At 42.7% G+C, this 12585-nt stretch overlaps 1 protein-coding gene across 1 annotated transcript in view; it reads left to right on the forward strand.

Annotated features, from left to right (window-relative positions):
• Positions 1-582: 582 nt before the first annotated feature.
• Positions 583-12585, forward strand: part of SOCS5 (suppressor of cytokine signaling 5) — a 33382-nt gene continuing 21379 nt past the window's right edge. Inside the window, exon 1 of the mRNA XM_062637011.1 lies at positions 583-787. The gene's annotated coding sequence lies outside the window, so the exon portion shown is untranslated. The remainder of the gene's footprint in view (positions 788-12585) is intronic.

The following is a 12585-nucleotide window of genomic DNA, read 5'->3' on the forward strand; positions in this document are numbered from 1 at the left end:
GCAGCTGGTGGCGTTATCCAGGGAGCAGCTCCGCAGCAGGTACTATGCCAGCCACCTCGTTAGCAGGCACCCAGCCCAGCCCGGGGCTGCTCCGAGCGCTCCTCCAGACCTTCCAAGGCCTGGCAGAGCGGCGGCACGGAGCGTTGCCCGTCCCGGGGGGGGGGGGGGGGGATTTCGGATGCCGGGGGTGCGGGTGGGTACACGGCTTGGCCAGCCCCACCGCCGTTCCTATTCTGACACCGAGCCTCAGGGGTGAGCTCGGGCCCGGCTGCTGATCCCGCGTCCACCGGCACACGCCGGGCACGGACCAGCCCGAATCCCCGCCTCGAACCGCGCCGCTTCCTCCCGTCGGCCCCCGCCGCTTGACCCAGTCCCGCCCCGCGCCCGAACCCAAAATGGCCGCCGGAGAGCCCCTTCCCACATTGGGCATCGTGCCCCACTCCAAGATGGTCGCCAATGGAGCCTAGCCGGAGACATCGTAGCGGGTCAGTCCCAGCGCCGCGGCCCGGTAGGCTGGGCGATGCCCCGCCTCAGCCGGCCTGCCGCTCCCATTGGTTGTGCCGAGGGCCAGGCTCGCCCTCATTGGCTGGCGAGGTGTCGCTCCCGCTCTGTGCGCTCCGGGGCCCGGGGAGCTATTTTCCATTCGGCGGAGGGGGGCCGGGGAGGGGGCTCCGCGGATCGCTCCGTCCGCGCCGAGCGGCAGGCGGCGGGCCCGGGCGGGGCGCCGGAGGATGTCGGGGCCGCCGGGACGGCGCTGAGGCGTCGCTGTCCCCGCCGCGGCGCAGAGGTAGGTGCCTCCCGGTCGGGGCTTGGCGGACGGGACCTGCGCCGCTCGCCCCCCGGCGGCGAGAGGCGGCCGCTCCCTACCCCGCAGCCCCGCTGCTGCCCGCCGAGGCCGCGGCCCCGGCTCCGCGGCCGGAGCTGCCACCGTCTCCCGGCCGCGGGCAGCCAGCGCCCGAGGGAGCCGGGGGAAGGGAGGGGGAGGGCTCGGCCGCGGAGTGCCGCCGCGGGGCTTGGCCGGGCCGGGGTGCCCGTGAGGGAGGAGGCCGCCCCGGGGCGAGGGGCAGCGCCGCTCGGTCCCAGCGCCCTCCTGAGAGAGGCGGCCCCAGGCGAGGTGTGGTGTTGGTAGCGGAGCCCCAAGGGGTCGGGGTTCAAGCTGCCCCAGTGCGGTGCCGGCTCCCCGAGGCGGGCGGTGGGGGTGCCCCGACTCTGACCGCCGCTCCTCCGGGCTTCCAGGTTAATTCGGTAGCTGGTGCAGGAGCGGGGCGGTAGCTCCTCCAGTCGAGCTTGCACGGGTGTTTGTCAGTGTAGAAATCACCCAGGCAAAAGAGCCCCTTTGAGTGTTCGGGGCACAGAAGCGACTGTTAACCCCTTCTGTGGAGGGTGGCACGTTAAGTGTCAGGCTGTGAGCGCCCATAAAAGTTTTGATGCAAAACTCATAAAAGTCTTTACATGCATCTGACTCGGAGTTGTGAATGGTTTCTTGGAATTGTGGAAGCAGTAAATCGTGTTATTTCTGCTACTGTTAACTTTGTAATTCAATGCTTGCACAGAATCACAATAGCTTAATCCCATGGAATACATTCTGACTCTGATACGTTTGTTTCATCGGGTTTGTGTCATCTGAGCGTGTATTCTTGTGAACACAGCATGTACAATAGTTACATTTCCATTCCCTGAATACTTACAGAAGCTTCTCTTTTATCTCTTTTTTCCCCTTCGGTCTCCTCTAAAGCTTGTTGAAGTTTTCTGCAATGTTTCTATGATTGTAAGATACACGTTCTAGATTGATCATCATATGGGATGCCATATGCCATCATTTGTCCTTAGTGACATGGGTTAGGGGTTGACTTGGCAGTCCTGGGGGAAGGGTTGGACTTGAAACGTCTTTTCCAACCTGATTGATTATGTGATTCTATGTGATGTATGGTCCCTGGCCACGCCATGAAAACCCTCTTAAGACACTGACTGTGCTTTCCCATTGAAGCTGATTCCAGTATAGTTTGTAAGTTTGGTAAAGGTAACAACAAACAGTAACAACTTCAGCGGTGCTTTTGTTGGTGCAGTATACTCCTATTACAAGAAAATATTTTGGGGATAGATGTGGCCCAACTCAACTCTTTGCATGGAGATTGTATGACTGGAAAGTGCTACTAAAGCTCGTATTTATATAACCTTATTTAAAAATACATGTTCCAAAAACTTGCACAGAAGTTGACTGGTTATCTCTTTAAATTGGTCTGCCCCTTTCAGCAAACAGGTGAACTGGATATCAAGATGAGAGTGAAAATGTCGAGAGCTTTTTCCTGGCTTTAAAACTCTCTGCAGAAGGCTAAATTGCATTTTCATGGCTATTTGAACGCTTCACATGCTTTAAAGACATTTGAGTGTTCTGTTTTCTAAAGTTATTACTTTATCTTGACATCTTTTGTGTAATTAAGTTTAAAATTCCCTTAGAGATGAGCAGTTGCGTGTCAGGGCACTTTTTTCTTGTTTCCTTCTTTGTGAATAGCAAAAAAGACCCTTCTGTGGTTGCAGGTACCACGGAAAATATTTTACTGGGGTTAAAGTGCATTATCATTTAAAATGGAACTTTAGAGTAGTTTCACTTTGATTTTAATATTATGAGTCAGGACCCAGTACTGAAAAGAGATTGCGCACTTGCTGGACCCTTTAGTATAAACTTCTTTACAGAATCAGTGTCTTAATGTGCCTTTCTAGAAGTGCTTTTATCTTAATTATGGGATTGTATAGAAGCCTAATTCTGTTTCTTGTAAACCTGGTTAACTTTCTAGTTTAGAGCTCTTCCTCCAAGATACACTACTCTTACGAAAGAGCAGTTTTAGTCCCATTCCACCCTGCAGAGTGTATTTGTGCAACATGAAGACTGTAATTTATGGGTGCCGGAAGGCTTGAGTCCAGTGAATTATCGAGGAGAATGGAATGTCCTTTCATAAGTCCATTTCAGGAAGGGAAGTTGGGGTTGTGTGACTAGGTAATGACCGTGGAGTACATCATAGCCCCTAAATGTTGTTTGCCTTACTCAGGTCTCTTAACTTCTGGGTTCAGCTCTCACATGGGCCACAGGTGTGCGCAGAGATGACATTAGGGCAATTTCATAGTTAAACTGTGTTACAGCTATAGAAATCTTGAGGTGTGGTTCGCACACCTCAAGGTCTTGTGACATGCAAGGTTTGTGCTGTTCAGGGCTTCCTGCTGAAGATGTCATGCAGCCCTGAACATAACCCCTATTACCTTGAATATCCCCAGTTAATGAGATTGCTACAGGGAGGTGCTGGACGAAGGCAACTTTCCAAGTTAACAGCCTCCTAATTCATTCAGTTGTCAATCTGAAAACCAGGATATTCAAGTGGGCCTGGTATCAGTGCAGTAGCCTTAGCTCTGTCAGAACATATTTTATTGTTACGTTGTGGGTTTTGTGCATTAATAAGTATGGCAGGGTGAATTAGCTGTGTTTTTGGGGTGCGTTCTTTGTCAGTCCAAAGCAAACTACAAAGAAGGGAAAACAAAACTTTGGGACCTGATGGACTGAGCTGCTAAGTGTGTTCGGATTGTTCCAGTTGGTCTTTTAGATGTCTCGCATCTACTCTGATTTCAGAATTGCATTAGCAGTACAACCAGCTAGTGAATTCAGACAGCTGGGTAGCATGCAATAGCTTGACATGACTTCATACATATGACAGCATTGGAAAAATGGCTGGGTTAGTCCTTGGAGGGCTATCTAGAATTTCTCCTCTGTTGCTCTTTTTATGATGGCAGGTACATCTAAGAAAGAGAACAGATGGAAGGGATTAGAAATAACTGTGTTCTTTTAGAAAGGTTTGGGGTGGTTTTTTAATCTTTAAAACATGTGGAACCTGTCATTCTGTGGCAAGGTTCTAGAGGGATGACTATTCATTGAACTCAGTGTGGCAACTCATGTGTTTCCCTGATGGACTCGTAACTCAAGATGGTGTATCATGCGTTTTTCTGATCATGTTCATGGTGTTTGAACTAAGATGTATTTTAGTCTAATCAAAAGATAGTGATGATTTCTGTTAACAGTTGTAAACCACCTTGTTCTGTAAGAGCCTGTTACTAAATAGCTTGATTTTTTTTGTTTTTGTTTTTGATAGATGGGATTCAAGGTGTAACTTTCAAAGTGTAGGTTGATCTAAAGTGGTGATGTTTAATTCAGTGCTACAAATAGTGAAAGCAAACTTCAAATCTAAACAAGATACCTTTTTCTTCACCAAAATGGACATTCTTAACTTTGTCGAATAAATAAAAGAACTTTTGATGTAAAGGCTTCACCATGAACTCCTAAAATACTGATTCCTATTCCAAAACATTGGAATAGGCTGGCTTGTTAAATCATTCTTGAGTAGCTGTCTCTTTTAGGCTTATTTCCTTGCCTCTAGTTTGCCCAAGAGCTATGTTTGGTAGGTTTCTTCAGCCTTAAGGGGAAATAAGCACTTAGTACTATGTTGTGGCATTTATGCCTAGAGGCTTCATTAAGGCCACAAGGTTTGGTTGTGTTGGGAAATTTCCTGTGCCTCCCCTCCATCTCATCGTGCCCACTGTCTTCTAAAGGTGTCTGCCTAGTTTAAAAAAACCCTTGTATTTTGCTTTATGGGGTTTGGGGTCAGAAGGATTATCAACTTTTCCAAAACTGTGAACCTATGCATTAGTTTGAAGCAAACATGCAGTTGCTCCATTAAATAAGAAGCACCCTGAAATGCTACGTGTTTGTGTGGTTTGGTTGTTGGACAGTTATTTTAATCTTTGAGCTATATCTAGTTAAAATGTTGTATTTAAAATTTAGTAAATGTATGCTATACCTTCTGGAGCCCTTATACTTTGTCAGCTCTATAAATTAACTCTGACACACTGAATATTTTTCACCAGCTAACATAGCTGTTAGTGAAGTTAAATAAAGGAGAGAAGCCCACATGCTCTCTCCATGCATACAGCTGGACATCTCTTAAATTTTTCCACAAAAATGAAATTTCGATTGCTTTTTAGAGCTTCATGAATACACTAATTGGTGAATCATCTAATGTGCAGTTCAGTTTCAGGAAATCCGAAATGGCTCACTAACTCCGTGGGTATAGGATTATGCAGACCACCTGAAAGTCTCAGTAAGAAAATGCGTGCAGTGGCGGTAGTCGGTATTTTTGGCTGTGGAGAGGTTGGCTAAAACTCAGTGCAGTTAGGCATGGTCTGCACTAGTTTATATGACAGAAATTCCTTTGTGGAATTATCTGGAAGGGAGAATAATTTTACAGGTTTATCTGCTCTTGGGACCTTACCCAGATTTTATTAAAGAAGTTTGCAGCCAGGAGCCTCTTCTAGATCGGGACTGGTCCTGAATTCCTGGATAACATGGGAGTTGCTTTCCACCCTGTGCTTTTACACAGCCGTGGTTGTTGAATTCTTCAGCCTTAATGTTGGACAGCTGTAAAGCATTTAAACCCTATCTTTGAAAGACTGGGATAAGAAGGAGGGGGAGATGGAGGCTGCCAAGATAAGTAATACTTCTTGGGGAGTCTGAAGTATTTTCTTTATGTAGCCGTATACGGTGTGTTCCTGGCTAGCTGGATACTACTTGATTGTGTACTCTGTTATCAGCTGAAGTATTTAAACCAGTAGTCCTTACTTGTGAAAGCTGGGGTCTCTACACCAGTTGAAGAGTCAAAGAGGTCAGGAGTATTCTTTTTGCGGCAGCAAAGAAAAAGAATCAGTGCAGTGTACAAGGTCTCTTTATAAACCCCAGGTTTTAGACTAAATATTCTCACTCTTGTTGAAGATGCACAGGGCATTCTTAGAATACTGTTGTATCTCAATACATATTGCACTAGTGAGCACCAGTTTCTTACAGCTAGAAACTTAGTGTTTGGAAGTGCTTCAGCAATTTCTCATTGGAGTGCATTTACCGAGGTGAAATTTCAAAGAGTGTTTTAAAATTGAAGTACAGTAGAAACAATTGGAAAAAGTTTTTCTGCAATACTGAATCTGTTAACAGTTTTGTTCCTCCTCAGCAGAATGAATCCTGATTATAACGCAACAGTCAGCCTGGCTCCCAGCTGAAATCATTTGGGCCTCATTGTGCAAAGCCCAAATGTCAGTCATAGGATTAAGAATTGTAATTCTGGGATAAAAAAGGCTGTCACTTAGCACCCTTTACAGGTTGCCATTAGGCTAGTAGAGACTCAAGGACTGCAGCTGAATGAGTTAGGACTGAGAGAATCTCTTGGAATATTTGGCCTTCAGTAACAAAATCTTAAGTTGTGGTGATTGTTGATGCCAGTTTGACATAATTTTATTCGTGGAACTTGGCTAGCTAAGGATGAATGTGTTTAATAAGGCAGACCTGCAAGTCCCCTGTTTCTTGAAAAGAACTCCAGACTTCCATTTCCAAGATGTCTCAGAGCTTCTGATGCCTCGAATTCTGTCTGCTTGGGTGTATCTGCTATTATACCTACCTGTATACTGTGCCTCTCTACCTTAGGTTTTTGGTTTTGCAGAATAAGGCATGTGCAGCAGAGTCTGATTTACTGACTGCCCCGCTTATGGAAAAAATACCCATTACTAAACTTTGTTTTTGGAGAGCTTTTACGTTTGGCCTCTGTGAAGACGGAGATATTTTAATCATTTCACTAGTGCAGTAAGAGGTCTCTTGTTCTTTTGAAGTAGCATATGGATAAAGTGAATCAATTTTAGACTGCAAATTATCTTTAATCTTGAGTTGACTGGATTCTTTGCGTGATAGATTTGGTTAAACACTTATGCTGCTTAGTTGATGCTTTGTTTTCCTAGATCTTTAATTTTCACATTTCTGTTGGGGAATGGTGAATTACATACTTCTTTTTTTTTAAACAAATGTTAAACTTCACTTGGACAGAAAGTGGAATTCAATTAAATATACAAATAGCATTTTAAAATTGATTTGCAGTTTATTCCTTCAGATGTGCTGGATGAGTACTTAAACCAGCAATTTTACCTAAACACTTTTTTTTTTTAATTTAAAACTTTCCCAGTAAGTTCAAATTTCTGTTCATCTTTGTGTTGCAGTATTTTAGACTTTGTGCATCTCATTTCTTATATACTGGTCTTACTTAGGGCTTGAAAGAGGAAAATAACTACGTATTCTTAAACTGTCAAACAGTTGTGCTGTTAAAATTACTAATACTTAACCTCTTAGCCAGACTTCTCATTCTTATCTTTACTAAAAGAACATTGCTTTCAACTGTAAGTTATCAGCCTGTGATTGTTTCCACCATTCCACTTGTGAGCCAGGGTGATATCGTGTGGCTCTGCCACTCCTGTAGGCTCTACTGAAACCATCTCTCCGTATTGTCATGTTATTTGCTGCTTGAGTCCTCCTCAGAATTGTGGCTGTTTAGCAAGGAACTTCAGGAGTCCATCCGACCCAGGGATGGGTCCCTGCTCTTGTTAACATTGAAATGATTGTTTTTTTCCATTTTCTGAAGTAGTATATAAGTTGGGTCTTCGTGACCACTTGGCAGAGAACTGGGAGAGGTGCTATTAATGTTCTCTCACTGTGATCGTAGTTAATAAAGCTTCTGTCTGACCTATCCTAAATTGTATGTGTATTATTATGCACTTGGGGTCCCCAGATTCTCTTGTCAGAGTTTCTCATTTTTTAATCAATCCGTTGTTTTAATCCATGATGTTCTCCTTTCTTTTTTCCTCTTGGGATAGATGGTGGTGGCTTGTTGAGGGAGACTAACTCTGGCTGCTGGTGTCACTGTAAGAGGGTGGGCTGGGGTATGTGATGGGATGAGTAGGTCAAGGCCTTAATGCAGATTGTCGTGATGCTGGGTAGATTTGGATGTAAATTGGATTTCAAGTCTAGGTATCAGACCAGATTTACCTTCAAAAATGTATGTGATCTGTCTACTGAAGAAGTTCTGCAAATCTGTTGTCCTTAAGACTTGGATGCCTTATTTATGGAAGCAAGAAATTTGATAACAGGGCTTCTGGTTCTTACAGATGTAAAACGAACTATACGTAATAATTTAGATTAGTATTATGAGGTTAAAAATTCCGTTAATCCTGGAGGATGCTGAGGTACAAGCTCTGGTTTAAGGCCCTGAATTGCAAAATACTGACTCTGGGAGAGGATGTGTGCATTGTCTCCCTGTTTGTATTTGCTCATATTATTAGCTTATAGCCTGGTTTAGCAATTAACAAAAGTTATGTCACACCCTGGATTATAACATAGGAATTGTTGGTGGGGTCATTTGGTGACTTAGTTGGTTTTAGAAGAGAATGTGTGACAAGGACTTTTGGAAAAAAGTCCTCATTCTGAAAGGTTAACATATTGTGCACTGGTAAAAATGTAGAAATACAGATTGCCTAATTCCTGTTAATGTACTCACTTTAAGCATAAAAACGATCTTTTGTTCGTTATAATAAAGATAGCTTAGAAATTAGTCCTCCTGTATGACAGTTCCAAAATAACTTCTCTTATGGTGCTTTCATGTTGCAGTTAAAATGTTTGCAAATTCAGTAAATCCACACGGTAATCTATATTATAGAGGTATTCTTATCGCCCGTTGCATTATATTTCAGCAACACTTCCTTGAATAAATACAAGGACTCTTTCAGCTTGACCTGCTGATCTTCTGTTTCCCGTTACTGGCACTGAAAAGCAAAATCTGGAAACCTGTCAAATTCTAATTCTTATAATGCTGAAACGGTTGTGCTATAAGAAGGGAGAAAACTGCTTTGCCTTATGAGTCTGGGTTGACCAGTGTCAGTTGTCATGTGCAGATGATATGGTTTTGTTCTCCCAAATTCCTTGGGGTCTGAAGCATCTGTTAGAGGATTTAGCATTTTTGTCGGTAGAACTATTAGTCCTTATATGCATATGACATGGTTTTGTTCTCTCAAACTCCTCTGGGAGTGAAGCATCTGTTAAAGGATTTTCAATGTTTTTGTCAGAAGGAATGTGACTAAAATTTGAAACTATCAAGTCATTGCACTCATCTATAGCTCAGAGTTGCTTGTGTGGAGGACTGGTGAGCACTTGCATTGAACAAGTTTTCTATTTGGATGTTTGTCTAAGAGTTGTGAGCAGAATAAGTGAGGTTAGGGCATTAAGGTCCAGGCCAGCAGAGTAACTTGTGTCTGGAAAAAGTAGTAGTCACCTTGTATTTTAGATTAAGGTTTGGACTTAGATTCAGTATGGCATGTGGTGTAGGGAAAACACTTTGTTCTGTGGTGGACCATAGAAATGTATGTGATTCAGGCAAACCTGACCTTTTGTTAATTAAACTTATGCTTGTTTCCAGGACTAGGTCTAGAAGGCAGTTTCTAGGGGTCAACTCTGCAGGGGTCTGAAAGTTTGAAATCTCCCTGCTTTGTGTTTGATTTGTCCCTTCCCCATATCTGCTGATCACTGTTAGTATTTCTTTTTTCCCTTGAGTGCTTTTTGGCTTTTTTTTTTTTACAAGGAGTTTTGAAAAGAATTTTAAGAATGGAAAAAATTAGCATAGTAATGTATCATCAGTTGTCTTTTTGAGGCTATCTATATTTAACTGACATTTGGAAATCCTTGTTGCTAATGAGCTCCAGAGAAACTTTACAGCTCTGTTTTCAGCAATACAGTTGGTTTATTTGGGTAGAAAATACTCTCCCTGAGCATCATAAATGGTAATGGATAAGCTGAAGATTTGCAGTTTATATCTATTTCATAAATGGTTCTTAAGATGCAAATGACTTTAGTTTTAGTCCTGTAAGTTCTTGCTCATAGGCTCAAAAATTACCATTTTATAAAATAGTCTTTTGTTTCAGTTATGCAGATAATTCCCTTATTTTGACTGTGTAGCAGTAGAAACAAAGACTGCAAGAGATCTACATAGCCCATGAATTCTCTAATAGTTTTTTAAACTTTAGTTCACATATGAGAGACTGATCAGTTTTATACCAGAACTCCATCCACACAGAGCCCCATCCCTGGCAATGTTCACGGCCAGGTTGGACAGGGCTTAGAGCAACCTAGTCTAGTGGAAGGTGTCCCTGTCTCTGGCAGGGAACTGGATGATCTTTAAGGTCCCTTCCAACCCAAACCATCCTGTGATTCTATAAGGCAAATCTCAATGCTAGTAAAGTTAACATGGCATACTAATACTATGTGCATGGTTGAGGAATATGTCATCCCTGTAGTTCCTTCGAAGCCTGTCATAAGTGAAAAGAATCTTGATTTGCCAGTTTCATTGAGAGAGGCATGTATAATTTCACACAAGTTTCTTAATGGGATGCCTGCAGTGGTGTTTTCTGTTTTCCTGAGAAATGCAGAGGCACTGAAACTATTTGTTTCTTTCCTTACAATCCCAGAGAAGAATGAGTAAAGCAAACCTGAAAATTGTGGAGAAAAGAGACTATTGTTATGTCGAGATGAAATGCCGTACAGCTGTGGCTTATTATTTGTTCATTACTATGAAATTATGTTCTTTTTTAATACTAATGGTTTGACAGACTAAAGTTTGATACAGCAAAGATGTGTAAAGAAGTAGTTTTGCCCTTTTTGTTATACAATATAGATCTAGAAAGTGGCTGGCCTGGTTCAGAGTCTGTTCTCAAGTCTTTCCTGTACTTAAATTAAATACACTGCTTGTATTTAATTTTCTGAGTTCTCACAAATGTTGGGCTTGGTTTCTTCTGCTACACTCAGACTTGCTTTTCTTTGTACCATTAAGTTATGCCTCAAATGCCAAAAAATCTACTTTGCAATTTAATGTTGGCTGACTTGAAGAGGGTCAGTAATTATAGTTACCATTCCCAGCAAGTTGAGTTTTTCCAGCAGTCTGCGTAGAATGTGACTGTGGATTAATTGAACATAAAAATGAGTCAAAACCTTTTCTCTGCCAAAGGCAAACATAGGAGTAGGTGCTAGTAAGGTTTCCAAAACTGTTTCCTAGGCAATTTGTAGATCTACTGTGAGCTGTTGCTCAAGGAAGTATAAAACTGATTTAATTTAGTGAGAAAGTTATTGGGGTACAGCTTACTCCTAAAACAGAGAGCAGTTCTGTGGAAGCTCTTCAGTTTCCACGGCAAGTTGATGTCGAGGCATCTTTAAAGCCTACTGCTTCCAAGCTTCCTGCCAACAGTGAGGCTAGCACCTCTAAAGCATGCGTCCTGAGTTCAGCATGGTACCCTGTCTTTTTTCAAGTCATGCTGAGTTCGGAGAAGACAGTAATTTAGCAGTTGTTGATTTAAGAACATGCTGACATCATGGATGATGTGACTAACAGAATTTCTTCTCTTCTGCCTTGCTAGCTTATGCACGTTCCTTTGGTGTCCTGGACGGGGTCAGGAGGCAGGAGTGGTGCTCTGTGGCAGCAGGATGATGTACTTAAGTCACTGAATAGCGTGTGATAGTATTCAGGTGATGCCTCTCCTCTGAAGGATATTTACTTCTGTCATTAATCACTGTAAGTTGTCTTCACAATGGCAAAGAACACTCTTCTTTGGATCAGGATTTGCAATGAATATGAGTTTTACTCTTGCAACTACCTCTGGATGGAATTACATCGTGATACTACATATGTACAGCGTGTCTTTTCACATGGATTGCACAGCACTTGCTAGGCTGTTTACAAACCAGTGTTTGCATGTAGAAAACCTGCTCTCCAATTAACTATAATGAAAGCAGGAAGATGATAATTTGTGAATATATTTGATCAGGTTGATTCTGGAGGAAAACTGTCAGAACTAGAGAAAAATATACATGAAGGTATTTGGCAGGGGTCAGTGTCTCCACATTACTGTTGTGGAATGTTATGGTGCAGGGACTGGAACCTTGTTTGGAGTTATAGTTAATTAATTATACGTTATTGCATAAATATAACACAGACCATTGGTTTTTGAGACTTACTAGAGATATATTCCTAATGCTCGGTGTGTACTTCTGTTTTACAAAACCACCATAGTGCTGGTATAAGGAGTGATCAAGAAATGCTTCGCAAACTCGGCTGAGTTTGGTATTGGCATGGAGAAGTAGTCTTGATCTTAGCTGTCATTACCGTGCTGTCAAGACTATGGTTTGTGTAGCAGGAGTTATGGTGGTGCTAGATACAGCTTTGTTGGAAGAAAAATCTGGACTTCAATTTGGGACAGTGATGGAAGCCAAATGGGGAAAAGAATATCAGTGTGCACAGCTACCTTTCTGTTACAAAATCTTGCTAGGTAGGCCTGCTGATACAGCAACATTTGCAAATCCCTTAAGCTTAGATGAATCCAGTGCTTCTGATCCTTGTTTCCTACTCATTTAGCTTTGTATGTGTATTTTATGATCTTTGTACTAACTTTGGAGTTGAACCATGTGTTTAGCTCTAATGGAAAGTGGTTGTACTTCAACATTTCAGGCAGCATAGGTAGTTAATGCCTCAATGCAGGAGCTAAGCCTGGGGCTCAAATAAATGCATGTAGAAAATTGCTGCTCAAAAGGCTTTGCCAGCTTACTTATCCTACACATCCAGGAAGTAAGTAGATAGGAGTGAACTGTGTATTCTTGTACTTTGGTTGTTCTATGGGAGTGCACAGAAAGAGCATAGA

Source organism: Pezoporus occidentalis, unplaced genomic scaffold (genome assembly GCF_034315485.1).
Source record: "Pezoporus occidentalis ecotype Australia unplaced genomic scaffold, CSIRO_AGI_Poc_V1 ctg50, whole genome shotgun sequence".
In the NCBI taxonomy this organism is placed as follows: Eukaryota; Metazoa; Chordata; class Aves; order Psittaciformes; family Psittacidae; genus Pezoporus; species Pezoporus occidentalis.